A 14,253-nucleotide genomic window follows, 5' to 3' on the forward strand; every position below is an offset into this window, starting at 1 on the left:
TAGTCATAGCCAAACGTTTTTTTTACGACAATTTTTTTCCCATCTCCTTTAAAATGATTAGTCACAATCCTACAGTTCCTATTTAAATTGCTTTTTGTTGCCCCCCCCCCCCGCGATGCAGGTTAAAGGGTATGGTAGTCTAATGCCGAAAAATATATTCGTTTAGAATTAGGAGCGATTGCTAAATTTACCTTTTTCTATGTTTAAGTGATGAGAAGTAACTGAGGGTTAATATTTAATTACTTCGGAATTAAAAATTTCCATACTTTGTGAACACTTTTAATAATATTTCAAACAAAATGTTTCAGAATATTAAGGATATATTAGAACTGCATTACCGAAAAATAGAGGAAAACCCGAAATACGGTTTATGCTTAATAATTTGTAATTTTTGCAGATTTATTTTAAATAAATTTTAACTTTCAACAACAACCTAGAAAATTATTAGTTTTAATACAGTGTAAAATTATATTTTTTACATTACGTGGTTCATTCGCATAACTTCTCAAATATAGACTTTTAGATAGATTTCATAAGAAACATACCTATTGTAATGGGTACCATGATTCCACTTCCGGAAAATTTCGACATCTCTTCGCGTTTCACATCCCCCAGACCCCAAAACCACCTTCAGCTCAAAAGTTTATATATATATATATATATTTCACTTTTTGTGGATACGATAACTGCCGTAATTTTGCGCCAATTACTTTCAAAATTGTTCCTTAAAAATAACTCGTTCCAAAATCTCGGTCGTGTTCGTAATCTCGGCCAAAATCGGATCATGAGGGTGGAAATGGAAAGGCTTTATTCGAAAAAACAAATTTTCGCTATACGTTTCTTATTAAGTAAAACATCGAACTCGTTTGAAGTTGTTACTATTCTTTGGATAAGGACCTAAAACTTATGTAAGTAAAGTGTTTTGATATCACCAACTATTAGTCAAGGGGATGGAATAACAATTGGGTTTTGAGGACAAAAAAAAATCATACCTCCCTTGATAGGCACAGTATCGAATCGGTTTAAAGTGGTCGTTAGTTCTTTTAACATTACCTAAAGGTTTTTACAATTTTTAATATGACCAACCCTTACGGCAAGGGTTCACCAAAATATTGCTGGAATTGTAAGAAGATGGGGCTTGTCGTATGCTAAACATGTGAAACTTTTTTTCACATGCAACCTTTATCGTATTGAGTATATTTGAAGTTTTTCTTAACTTTAAGGTGGAAATCTTTTTTATCCCCAACTTAGCACCGACAAAATCTACCTCCGCCTTCCGGCGAGCCGAAAGGGATTTTTTTTTCATAGAATTCAATTTTACTGTTTTGATAAATTTTCGGGTACCAAAATAGTTTTATCAATGATGTTCAATAAACGGTACCTCTACATGTACATCGTTTTGAGTACATTTCTTGTACAACTCACACAAAGTTTCATATTGTACTCAACTCACAGATTCATAGAAATACAAATGTACGTTCACCATCTGTGATTGAAGATAAAATATATTATTACCATTATTAACTAATAATGATAAGAGCTTAAAAAGTGTTTAAATAAAGTTATAGTAAAGATGCTAACAAAATAAAATGAAAATCAAATTTCGGAACGATTATCTAAAATTAGAAAATCTAACTACTATAAATTTTAATCCAAACTTGTATCATCAGTATATCAAAACTTAACAAATAAATGTCAGTAATTACTTGCCACTATACAGTAACATAAGAATATAATCTTAACAACTACAATCAAAAAGATTAACGCCTTCCCTAACTTGTCAATCATAATAAAAAAAAAGTGACCTACTTTTTAAAAGGAAGTAATCAATCAAACATTTTACATATTCATTACTGCACATATAAAAAACATTCCGCTAACCTTCGAGTATTAATTACATCCGGAATTTTCAAAGTTCGAATCCCGGTGCGGGAATGGAATTTTTCATAGTCATGGAAGTTTCTATACTGCATTCCCTCTTTTACAGTAGGTTGTCGTCAGGAAGTGCATCCAACCGTAGAAATCTGGTCTAACCCGAGAAAAACGAGCGGAAAAATTTCACAAATATAACGTAACGTTTTATTTCAACATTATTTTCAGCCCTTATTTTTTTCCTAATTATTAATCGAATAATTTGTGTAAAAGAGAGTATAGTATGAGGCAGACAAGAAACTTCATAAAGGTTAGAAGAAAATTAAAATATTCTGATAAACTGAACATAAAAAGCCTTCAGAAAGCATCAGATGTTAAAAGAAACGATAAAGGATTTTGTGGACAAAGACAGACACAAGCTAAAGGTGGAAAACGATGCAAACAATTACATAGCTTGTGTATTTAATCACGGTACTGACAAGCGATCTGCAAGGGCTTGATCGCCGAACTACAGCTATTAAAACTATATTAAATTCGTTAAACTTATTTAGTTTTCAACATAATTAGGGATTTTTTTCTTTATAATTAAGTAACTTTAGTCGAAAAAACCCTTTACGATGTTTTTTTTTGTCTTCAATAATTTGACTGGTTTGATGCAGCTCTCCAAGATTCCCTATCTTGTGCTAGTCGTTTCATTTCACCCCCTACATCCTACATCCCTAACAATTTGTTTTACATATTCCAAACGTGGCCTGCCTACACATTTTTTTCCTTCTACCTGTCCTTCCAATATTAAAGCGACTATTCCAGGATGCCTTAGTATGTGGCCTATAAGTCTGTCTCTTCTTTTAACTATATTTTTCCAAATGCTTCTTTCTTCATCTATTTGCCGCAATACTGTATGGAGGACACACACACACACACACACACACACACACACACACACACACACACACACACACACACACACACACACACACACAATAAAAACAGTAAAGCATGATGTGAAGATAAAAATTATGTAAATAAATAAAATCAATACAGAATAAAATTAAAAAATCTGATGTGGTCACCACATGACTTCCTTGTACGCCTATTAAAATACATATACATATTTTTTAAATGAAAAGTACATAAAATTGTATTTAACTAATAACTTATGATGTTTATCATTTTTTATTGTTATTATTGTATTATTATTTATTGTAATTTTTTTTTCCGTTCAGAGGTTAATAAATATTAATAAATCATAATATTTAAATTTAAAAAAAAAATTTAAAAAACGAGATGAAGTCGGATGTTGTCCCCTTGTAATATCCAGATATTTCATTAATTAAAATTTTATTTGGCAATAACTCTGGAACCAATAAAAATAAGTACCACTTATGATATATCGTTGAAAAGCTCTCAATGAGGGCTTATTACTAAAGTTAAGAAAAAGTTTAAATTCAATTTTTTGGATTTTGGGCTTTTATGGACACTTTTGGTCCAGTCGATTGCAATGAAAATGGGAGGTGCACAACTAGATGTTACAACGGTCCTAAATCCAGAATTTCAACTTTCTACGGCTAATCGTTTTTGAGTTATGCGAGATACATACGTACGCACGTACACGCTGAAAGTAGTCAAAATGGATTCAGTGATGGTAAAAATGGATATTTCCGTTAAGATCTGAAAACCGAAATTTTTCGCGACACAATACTTCCTTTACTTGGTACAAGGAAATAAAAAATTAGTTATCAAATGGAACAGAATATTAAAATATTTATGTATGATCCAATCGAAAAAATTTATGTGAAGGAAGCTGTTTAGCATACATTTTGTAATTAGATTACAATCGTGATTATTTGAACTTCAGTAAACCGAATTTTCAATAAACCGAAATGATATTCATTAAAATAAAAGTGGACAGTATTAACGAATTATGTTTTTCTGTATCGTAAAAAATACGAGTATAATTGAAAGGTCTATAGTCGAAGTGGATTTTGATTCACAATTTTTTAGCCTGAAATCTTAGCTCATACAAAAGAAACTAACACATCGGTTTAAAAAAAAAAGGCAAGTAAACAACGAATTACAGTTTTACGTAGCTCAAATACGAGACTTACGACGAGGGGCATGCGAGAATTACAGATTACAACTTCGTAAGCATCGAACGATCAAATTATTTTTAAACCCGCCTTTCGTAATATTGGTAATTTAATAATTTCTTCTCTTTTTTATTTACAATAATCTCAATCCGAGAGGCCAACGGTTCAGTTTTTTTTATCCCCTTCCCCTGAGCCGGATCCACAGCTAAGTATAACTCAGCCCAGGGGAGTGTCCTTTATCTCTACTGGGCCTTCCCGCCCACCAGCTGTACGTCCGGCAAGGCAGGTCGGCCCGCCGGTTGGATCTTTTTATTGTGCCAGCCTCTAACCCTCAACGAGGAAACTCCGGACCCAGCAACGCTGCAACCTTTACCCCCTCGCAGAAGGCCGGGTCTCGGTCTCGTGTGCCTTACAAATAAGGGGTCTAACTGCCCCATATTGGATGTCGGGTTCTGAAGATCTTCATCACAACAGGGAACTGTCATAGCGATACACGTCATGTACGAAGTCCCGAATTGATCATCGGAGCTGGCACACCAAGGCGTACCAGTCCTTGGAACACATTAACGGTTCGCATTAACTGAAATTATCCTCACTCTACGGTGTTTGTTTCTATAATCAGCATTTAGTTTTCTATTAATATTGCAATTAATTAAAATAAATTGATTTACTCCCGTAAATAAACCAAAAAAGGGGAGAAGGGACCAGGGATACAAGACTAAGAAAGTAGAGTCGGATGATTAAAAATAGGAAGAAAACAGAACCACAGGACTATCCTAGATGGAAGCGAAACAATACTGATCTTCGATTTTCTGTGGACCAACTTAAATTTAATCTGCAGTAAAAATTTATACTCCTTCAAAAATTTAAGGAATACGTTTAAAAAACCAAGTTCAATTTTCATACAGGATAAATCTCGTCAATACTTGGGATTTTATTGCCGTTTGTTTTAAATGTGTAACTTAATAATAGTGTAACCATACATATCAATATAAATTTTAATGTTAATTAATAATATTTTTTCAATCAAAATAAAATTACAAAGAAACTTGATTACAATAAGTAGAATATTTATCATATCCTACAGAAGCCATACAGAGTTGAAAAAAGGGTTAGAACTTAGGAGTGAAATACCGAGAAACCAGTTTAATTAGTTTGTCAGTCGATGAAGTCTAGTACCCATTACAGTGTCCGACCGATCAAAGTTAAATTATTGTTAATTTTTTCTTTTATGCAACTTTCATCGATATTAATTACTTTAATGAGTATGTAATTCATTACATTGAAAATAATTTTATTTTCACACCGCATATCTTATTATATTGCGAGTCAATAAAATTGAAATTAATCGCTGACAAAATAATAATTACTAATTGCTAAAATTTAATTTAATTATTTAACTAAAGGATACAGGAAATCACAAACCCAACTTTTCATAACGATTACTTAATGCATGTCCTTCAGATCGATTATAAAGATAACTTTAGAATAGACAGATAGGAAGACAGATAAAGTGTTCAATATTTAAAGGAAATCTATTTCCCACGGTTCAATGAATAAGAGAAACAAGAATGAAGAAGTGAACTGAGGAAGTTATGACGACGGAAGAGAGCGGGATAAAAAGTAATGTGAAGCGAAGAATTTTTATTCATTGCGGACTGAACAGAAAGTATGAACAGACCACAGACAGCTACAAAGGTACAAAGTTGTTGATCGGTGAACTGTTCGATAATAACGGTTATACTGGTCTGGTCCAACGACACCTCTCACCGCTCATCTTCTCACACACACGTTCCCTCTTTTTTTAACATCAATTTCTTTTTAGCCTTCATTCAACATTTCATAACCTTATTTTATTCCTCTTTGACTTTTCTTTATTCGGTGTATAACCAAATATTTTAATAATACAAGAATGAAAAGTTAACTCCTTTTTCTGAAACGTTTTTGTGTCTATTTATTGTACAGGGTGAGCAACTTAAAATCGAACCTCTACAGACTAAATACGTAACCGCTATATAACATTTTACGGTTGAAATGATATAATAAAAATGTAATTATATTAAATTCTGCATTTATACGGAGAGTCCTTAAAATGAGAGGTCAAACTCTAGGAAATGATTCTACTTAACGTACTGAAGAAAAAATGTTTGTTGAACATAAGTCCGAAACCGCATATTTTTCTGTCTGTCCGCCATTTTGTTTTTTTAAGAAAAGAATTACTTTTCAAGAACGATTAGGGATAACGCAATAAAATTTTGTACTTTATTTTAAACTATCATTTTTTAATAGGAAAAAAATAACGATTCTCTTCGTTGACAAAATTCAAAATGACAGTCGTTTCAATGACCATTGAAAGGATGTTCACTGAACATTTTTTCTTCAAAACGTTAAGTAAAATCACTTCCTAAAGTTTGGCCTCGCCTTTTAAGACATTCTGTATAAGCAAAAGTTTATTATATTTACCGTATTTATAAAAAAAGGTGTTTTAAGTGAAGTACTTTTGTTCTCGAGTAAACACATTTGGAACGGAAGACAAGGAAGGCAGGAGATTTATGAATCCCCCTATTAATCGCAAAACAGTCCCTTACTGCTGGGTCTTTCCTCGTTTCTTTAATGTCGGTTATATATTGGTTTTGTTTATAGAAGGAATTGTGGGCTACATTCAGATCCTTACATATCGTAAACCCACCGGGTTGGTCTACTGGTGAACTCGTCTTTCTAAATCACCTGATTTGGAAGTCGAGAGTTCCAGCGTTCAAGTCATAGTGAAGTCAGTTATTTTTACACGAATTTGAATACTAGACCGTGGATACCGGTGTTCTTTGGTGGTTGGGTTTCAATTAACCACACATCTCAGGAATGGTCGAGCTGAGACTGTACAAGATTACACTTCATTTATGCTCATACATATCATCCTCTTTCATCCTCTGAAGTATTATCTGAATGGAAATTACCGGAGGCTAAACAAGAAAAAGAATGATCTTTCCAGATCAGTTTGAAATATTATTACTTGGGCTATCCTTGAACACTAGCAATACATTTGCATCTTTCTTCCGGCAGGATTCCCTTTCAGTCCATCCATAGAAGGTGATCACATTGAGAGTCATGTGACGCAAAACGTTGTTTTCAATGGTGTCGATTTCTTGTCGAATGTTCGCTTTTGATTCACCAATATGTGGGGATTTGATTCATACACTGTCTTCTTCAAATAGCCCCAAAAGAAAAAAATCGCAACTCTGGGGCACATGGAGGTCACCGTCCTCTGCTGATAGTTTGTTCTTTCTTTATAAGCCGTATGGACGCGTGCTAGTGAATGCGTGACACGTTGCTGTGTCTTTTGGAACAAGTCGTATTTTTTTTCACGATTTGTTAATCAAGTGTAGAATTTTTTGAAAATTGCATGATACATTTCTATATTGACAGTCCGATCGAAAATCGTCGGCCCCTTTATTAGGATTACCACCAGAAACAGCGTACCACACCGATTTTCTTTCCTCTCGGTAATACAGTTACAGAAATTTCTCTCCTCCCAAATTCGCCTTAAGATTTCATTCGAAATTTATTTCATCTCATATACTTTTCACGATCCAACTGTAACATATTTCTATGGCCTCTATTATTTTTATTTTCTTTTTTCAATACAACAAATCGCTAAATTCGAACGTACATTTTTCAGAAAAATTTTTCAAGAATTTTTCTGAAAAATTTTTCAAGAATTTTTCTGAAAACTTTTTCAAGAATTTTTCTGAAAAATTTTTCAAGAATTTTTTTCTAATTGTTAATCTATATTTGATACTATTTTTTTTTCCATGAAAGTTCTTTTTGTTCTTACTCTGCTTTTGATGCTTGAATTAATATATCTCTATTTTATAAATGATTGTCTATATAATAAAATTCTCCTACATCTGGTATTATATTTTGTTCCTCTACCTTAAAAATTAATTCCTCATTAAAATTCACACTTCACTAACTTTGTTTTATCCATATTTATTTTAAATTATTATTCAGAAATTGAATTTCTCGCCTGACAGTAAATTCAAGCCATTTTATCTTCTCTAATATTTAAATTCAAGCGATATGTCTTCTAACAGATTTTTTTTTTCTAAAGAACAATGTATTCTAATCTAAATCTGAAGACCAGAGTGCTCCATTTCTTTATCTGTACTCTTCCTGAAATTCAATTGAACTTATATAATTATTATTGATTTTTCCTAAGTGTAAGACAAGTTACATGCGGCCGTGAAATTCCCTGTCGGAAGCGGACTGTCGGTGATCCACTAAACGGAGTAATAGTTATACATGCTATTTATTTCTCTTAACAAACTTACGGATATATTTTATATATATATATATATATATACTTTATTTTTTGTTCAAGTTGTTATATTTAGATAGAGGCCCATTGTAGCAATTTCTACCTATTTAGAATATGTATGTTTTACATTACAATTTAATTTTCTTTAAACCGTCTCAGTTCAGAGGGTGCAGTAAACGAAGGTTTACGAAGTAAACGAAGAAAGTAATGATAATGTCACTAAAAATATTGAGACGAAGAAATTACGATACCGTATTTAGAAATACGGTGAATCATTTTTGCAGATCAATAAAATTTATGTAAAAAAATATTTAATACTAAGACCTTCCTTTCGTAATCGAACCAAAATAAAAAAATTAAAAATTTTCTAGATTATTAATTGGCAGTATCAAAGATATAATTTTTATACAGAATAGAATAATGTTCTACTGATTTACAATTTAGATACACGACCTGTTGCACAACAGATCATAGACCATACCTTAAAAAAATATAAAATTTATCTTTTTTTAGAAATAATTGTACCCTGAAGTAGTGAAAGTTACAAATCAAAAAGGGAAAACTGTTACAAACATACATACACAAATATGAATTTAATATGTCATAATAAAAAAATAAAGAAGTGATTATTATAATTATTAATTTTCAACAAACAAAAATGATTTTTTTAAACGTTTTACTTATATATATATATGTTACAAATTAGCAATTACGTGAGAGCCTAAAAAGCATCTTTTCCTTTGTTTTTTTTCTTATATTTGCTTTCAGAATTTTTGTTTGGCGTCAGTAAGTATTATAGATATATAAGCATAACAGTTTTTCTATAAATGGAGGTATACTGGTTATAATAAGATAATATTTATTTTGATTTACGTAGCCTACGGATAATTCTGGATGTAAAGATATTAATCAATCAGAAATATTGAGAATTTAGTTTTTATAATATACAATATTTAACTATATATAATCTTATTTTATTACTTTATTCCTTACGATACGATCAAATAGGTCACATGACCTCTTATTTATTTATTTTTTTCAACAAAAAGAAACGAGAAGTGAAATTCTGTTAAAAAGATTATAATTCTAATTATATATGTTAAAAACCGTTGTTAACCACCAGTGATTACTGGTTATGCACGCTGAATATGGTATTTTATTTTAATATCGAAGCATTATGGGTAATTAGACTATACGGAAACCTATATGTCAAATATATGATATTTTATACGCTAGTAAGAATTACAAAGTTACAAAAAGGTACATTCAAATAATATATATAATCAAACAATACAATTACTGACGTAAAACGTACTATCTATAGTTCACAAATTATATATCTGATTTATATATATACAGTTTACCTTCCGAAAAAAACAGAAAACATTAATGTAGCACATAACAGTATTCTTGCATTACCTGTTGTTACCTATTATAATGGTATTTTTCTCTCAAACCCACAATTTTTTTTTCAGGTGTTGTTTTTCAATTTAATAGCATTACTAAAAATACTCTCCCGTTCAAAATTTGTACCATGTAGTAAACTACAAGAAATCGACATAATTATGAAAGAAAATATATGTTGTTTATTCTTATATTTATATAATAACTTATTTTAAACCTTTTCACAATTAATTCAAAAAAAAAAATTATAAGTAAAAATCGGGTGGGGCTGTGTCGGGGCGTACGGTTGGTTTAACGTGAAACGTTACAGATCTTCACTGATGTCTATATAACTGGATAGTGGATCCCATGCGCTGGAATTGATCAAATTTGAAGTATAAATTAGCGCCACTAAATGAGTGGTAGAACTAAATATAATGAAACAGCGCATGCGCAGAGGTACGTGTAAGAGAAGGGATAAAACGACGTTTTAAACCGATGCAGTAGAAGTGGTCTGATTTTGTATTTTGAATACTGATCTCCTCTATTTAAATATATATCTTTTCTGTATGTAAATTTTCTATAACTGTCCGTAAATTTCTGCTTGTGTTGTGAAAGTGACCGTTCTTTTGGTCTTGAGTAAAATAAACATCCCTACCATCGCGATTATAGTCGCGCAAGCGTACAATGATTTCATTTATTCCAGCTGCTCATTCTGCGGCGCTGGAGTACACTTCAATATTGAACAATTAATTGTATTTTACGTCATAAAGATTTTACGTCTCAACACGTATTTATTGAATGGAATGAGTACTGCTGCAAGCAAATTTAATTTTCCGTGTAATATTTTCTAGTCGAAATATACGTTTAGACATTGATAAATATATAGTTTAATCTTTCTCGTTTTTCTTTGTTTATTCTTTTGAGCTGAACAAAACATTTTGTATTTACAAATCAGTATGGAATTTGTATATTTAAATCAATTTTATATTTGATCAGAATATTTGTTATGTTAAAAGTATGGTTTTTCACACGATGCTTTTAGTAAATATTTCCAGTACATATGAAATATGAAACCTCTTTATTCCAGTTTCATCTTCTTAGTGATGATTAAAAGGAAATTCCCGATTTATATTTTCGTTGAATTTTATAGTTAACAGGTAAAGAATTTTATGGTTTCTATTTAATATATTTGAAATATTAGTGGGACTCAAATAATTCCTACTTTCCCTGTTTCATCTTTTTAAAAATGGTTGAACGAAAAGTTATAATTTCATTTTATTTTCTACCGTAATGAGAATTAATTTTATTTTATTTTCTGCTGTTAAAAACATTTGTAGTTATTTAATAATGGATGAAAATTTATGACGAATGAAAAAATGACCGGGTTTCGAACTGGGAACTTTCTGGATGAATGACAAGAAAGGCGTTCTGCTATGGTGATCGACAGTTATTGCTGAAATTACATTTACTGACGTAGAAGAAATTTTAATATCTGTAATAACTATATAAACATTTTGAAGTCTATTCTTAAAACAATTTTATCACTTTTGGATCAGCTAAAGGAAAAATTTGAGATAAATTTTCATAAAATATTAGAATTATTATATTCAGAATGTCTCATGAAGAAACTTTGAGGACATACTCTACTGGTGAAATTAATGAAAAAAGTTCATACAAACATAGATCTGGAAACGCTTTGTTTTTCGAGTTACGTGTTTAATAACAGTGTTGAATTTTTTATATGAGTTTATTGGGATAAAATTAAATATTCTTGTTCAGATCTTTTAAGGAAACAGTTTTCTTCTCAAATTAATTAGTGGGTCAAATACTACGTTCCACCAAATTTTAACTTCCAATGACAACTACGAGGGATATCTCTACAGCAAAGACCGCTGGGAAATTTCTCGCCTTAAGATTGGCAAACCTGTGTCGTTCATGGCCATGCTAGTAATGTACACACTACATTGTTTCTGTAATTTTTCGTGTTGTAATATCTTTGATTATGTTGTGAATTACTATGTTATAAAATGGATAGGAAAATCGATGTTGCCGCCGACTGTGAAATACGTGGAGTCGTACGTTTGTTAAAACTTCAAAACTTTAAGCCGGCTGAAATTCATAGGCAGTTGGATTCTGTGTACGGTGATAATGTAATGAATGAAAGAAACGTCCGTAAATGATGTGAAAGGTTTAGAAATAACAGAATCAATGTGCACGATGAACAACGTTCTTCTCGTGAAGAACGTTCGGGAAGGCCCTCGATAATCACGGAGGACTTGTTGAAACGCGTCAATAATGAAATCAGAAAAGATCGTCGCTCAATGATTTCCAACCTGGCCCTTCTTTTTTCTGGTGTTTCAAGAGCTGTTATCGGTCGCATTGTTCTAAACCGTTTAGCTTCAGAAAGGTTTGTGTACGTTGGATGCCGCACGTCTTAACGGAACGTCACAAAAATATCAGAATGGGATCAGCTTTGGAATTTTTGATGCGCTACAGAGAAAAAGGTGATAAGTTGTTACTGCCGATGAAACATGGATTTCGTATTACACGCCAGAGAGAAAACGGCAGTCAAGTGAATGGCGTCATACTCAATCACCAACAAAGGTCAAGCCACAGCCATTTGGACGCAAACTGAAGGCCACAGACTTTTGAGATCGGTTTGGCACATTGCTAATTGATTTCATGCCACGTGGAACGACTATAAATGCAGAAGCATACTGCGAAACTCTACGTAAGTTACGGCGAGCCATTCAAAATCGGCGACGCGGGCGGCTGACCGACGACGTCGTCCTGCTCCACGATAATGCACGTCCACATGTTGCAGGGCCAACATGTGATTTACTGGGAACATTTGGATCGAAAATTAACGATTACCCACCATATTGTCCGGACTTAGCTCCTGATTACCATTTGTTTGGGAAATTGAAAGAATTTTTGAGCGATAAGCAATTCGTGGGTGTCGATGAACTTAAAAATGCTGTTAATCAGTGGTTAAATGGACTGGCGGCGGAAGAATACGACGAGGGTGTATTGTTGCTGGTGTATCGCTACAATAAATGTCTTAATTCATGTGGCGATTATATAGAGTAGTATAAGGTATGTAGTTTAAGTGAAATAAAAAAAAAAAAATTATAAAGTTTTCAGAATAATTTTTTTTTTACAATGAAACGGTCTTTACTTTAGAGATAACCTCTCGCAGTTCTGTCTCAAAACGCAGAAAACAAAATGTTTTTTTTTTTTTTTTTTTATTAACAGTATTTAAATTAAACGACTATAAAAAATTAAATTACAGGATACAGAAAAAACAAATTTGTAAGATTAAATAAATACAAAAAACGGTTATATAAATTTCTAATATACGTAGTTTGAACAGTAATTTTATAAATGTTTAGGTGATATATTAAAATTAGTTAAGGTTTTTTTTCCGGTTACTGATGAAAGTGTTGCTTGTAATTCCTTGATACTGCACACCAATAAAAGAATCTGTTAATAATTTATCTTTAAAACAATAATACAAAATTTTTCATTTAGAAAAAACATACTATTTTATAAATTTAAATGAAGATCAAGCCAGTAAGATGATATTACAGAATTCGTATGATTGATAACATAATTTTATAAGTACATTTTATTAACTTAACCTTGATCACAATAATTCTTAAGAATGGATAACTTTTGTTTAAGAAGCTGTTTAAAAGAGACTAGACTTCATCGTTTCCGTAGTGTAGTGGTTATCACGTGCGCCTCACACGCGCAAGGTCCCCGGTTCGATCCCGGGCGGAAACATCTTATATTTTTTATTTTTTTTAAAATTATAAAAATAATAATAAAGAAATATTTTGTAAAAAATATGTTGTGAAAACTATTATTTAATTTTTAATTCTATTTTACAGTATAAAATCAAAAAAAAAAAAGGTTTTTTTTTATCCACGATTTATCACTGTACGTAGTCGTAGGTGTAATGTAACTAAGTTGACAATTCTCACGTTACATACAAAGAAATAGAATTATTCTTACCTAAGAAAGATATTCAATCGGTTACAAAAAATAAATATAATAAATAAAAATCATTAGAGAAATAATAATGAACAACATTCATTTCATATGGAACGGATAAAAGTTTTTTATTATTAAATAAAGCACAGCCTGATTTATTGAAAAAAAAAAATTAAATAACACACACAAGTGAGGTGAATTAAAACGTAAAACTAAGATTCTCTTGTCATAAATTTATATTATTTGTTTATCTGGGAATGTACGACTGACTAAAAGTTTACTTTTTAATTATTCATAAATTAAATCATTTAATTCATTAATGCATTTGATTTGTCAATAAAATTAGTTACCTACATGAAAAATAAAAATAAAAAAACTAAAACGTCAAATACCAATTCTTAAAAACAAAAAATTAATGAACGTAGAAAATATTGTAGGCCAATACAACGATCAATAAATTCACAAATTCATCCAAGAGATGATGCAGAATATTTAGATAAATAAAAAAAGTTAAAAACAATATGTATATGTTACATATATATATATAAATATATGAAGTATATAAAAAAAAATATATATATATATCAATGTATA

The 14,253-nt window shown here is 31.2% G+C and overlaps 1 non-coding gene across 1 annotated transcript; it reads left to right on the forward strand.

Annotated features, from left to right (window-relative positions):
• Nucleotides 1-13,376: 13,376 nt before the first annotated feature.
• Nucleotides 13,377-13,449, forward strand: TRNAV-CAC (transfer RNA valine (anticodon CAC)). Its single transcript has one exon. It is a non-coding gene; the product is annotated as a tRNA-Val (tRNA).
• Nucleotides 13,450-14,253: the final 804 nt, after the last annotated feature.

This window comes from Lycorma delicatula, chromosome 7 (assembly GCF_047948215.1).
Source record: "Lycorma delicatula isolate Av1 chromosome 7, ASM4794821v1, whole genome shotgun sequence".
NCBI lineage: Eukaryota > Metazoa > Arthropoda > Insecta > Hemiptera > Fulgoridae > Lycorma > Lycorma delicatula.